Source organism: Phoca vitulina, unplaced genomic scaffold, assembly GCF_004348235.1.
Source record: "Phoca vitulina isolate PV1807 unplaced genomic scaffold, GSC_HSeal_1.0 scaffold35, whole genome shotgun sequence".
NCBI lineage: Eukaryota > Metazoa > Chordata > Mammalia > Carnivora > Phocidae > Phoca > Phoca vitulina.
Genome location: NW_022589738.1, coordinates 1,012,020 through 1,013,525, shown reverse-complemented (window position 1 = coordinate 1,013,525; position 1,506 = coordinate 1,012,020). Strand labels below are relative to the sequence as shown.

The window sequence follows — 1,506 nt, the reverse complement described above, 5'->3', positions numbered from 1 at the left end:
CTGGTCTTCTGACATATAAAAATTCTTAAATGAAATAAGTTAACTTTCATCTAGAGAAATTGCCTCATAGTCCAGTAGGACTATCTACAATAAGGTCCACATACATTAGGCAACCCACTTTAGAGATTGTCATCCTGCAGGTGATTTCTGTAGTGGAAACTCATTTCAGTATTATGCTCTTAAACTATCCATCTATGAGAATTTTATTTTATTTTGTTTGTTAAGAAAATTTTCATGGTTTTGTTGTATCATGAGGCATTGAAACATCTGAACAAATCAGTATGTGAGTGGTGAGTCAGCTGCTTTCTCCTTCACTTCTTTGGGTTACTAGAGCAACTTGTCAGTATATTAAAAAAAAAAAAAAGACAACCTTTTGTGTCGTTTAAGTCTTTCCAAGGCATGCACTGGTACAACACAAACTTCTCCTGTCCAGGTACAACTAGCCTAGCATCCAGACATCATGCACAGTACCTCAGTAATAGCAACACACTGCACCTGCTCCCAGCACAGTGCTGCTCATTTGTGTATGATATTTGGAGCATCTGGAGGAGTATGAATGGTATAGGAAAGAGAATGGAGGGGGAAACAGTGTGAGTACCTGGATGGGAGGAGAGGAGGTCAGCTGAAGTTGTGTGGGGCAAGCCTGAACATGTCATTGGTGCAAACTCAAGCATCTTTGATGTTCTTTAATAGGAATATCTGTTGGAATCCCATCATGGGGTCTTCATCAGCCTTGAGCTGGCCCATGACCCTGGTGATGATGCAGCTATCTAGCACGGGCTAATGATCCTGTGCCATGATGCTGTGCTAGATTGTCTGAAGCAGAAGACTCCACAATCTCTCCACAAGTGTAGCTTTCTGCTGGAATTGCTGTCCTTCCCACCTGAGGCATGATGCGTCAATATAACTGGCCCCTAAATGCATTCTGTCATTATTAAATAACTGGTAGTAATGTTGAATTAAGCTGGATCCATTCTGCTCCCAGATTGGCTTATTTCCCATTCTAGAGCATCAGCTGATCTCACTGAGACCTGGGGAGCCAGCATGTCGGCAGCAGCACTGATCTGCTGCCCTGAGAACCTTAAATATTGATTTCACTGTAATTAAAATACCTTCTGATATAAAATTGAAAAGACATCTATTTAAATCAAGCAAGCTTGTAAATAATTAGAGGGATGTATATAAATCCCAGTTGCTATTAAAACGTGACACAATTTTTTGACTAAGACATGTGTTTAATGCTCTTTCAAATGATTTCCCATATTCAGGGTCTTTTCTGGCTTTTTATGATGGTATACCAAAGTTTTCAAGTTTAATGTTGTAGTTCTGTAAATTTTTTTCCCTGTAAGATTTTATAGTGTATGGGTTTTTTGTTCTTGTTCTTGTTTCGGTTTTTCTTTTGGTTGTTTTCTATTCAGCATATCCTAAAGAACAAACAGAGGAAAGGATAATATGGAAGATTCAAATCCACATATACTAGGTATTAAATTAAATATAAACAGACTA

General features: G+C 38.4%; 1 pseudogene; it reads right to left on the bottom strand.

Annotated features, from left to right (window-relative positions):
* Positions 1–618: 618 nt before the first annotated feature.
* On the bottom strand, positions 619–1,002 carry LOC116645980 (annotated as a pseudogene).
* Between the last annotated feature and the right edge of the window lie 504 nt (positions 1,003–1,506).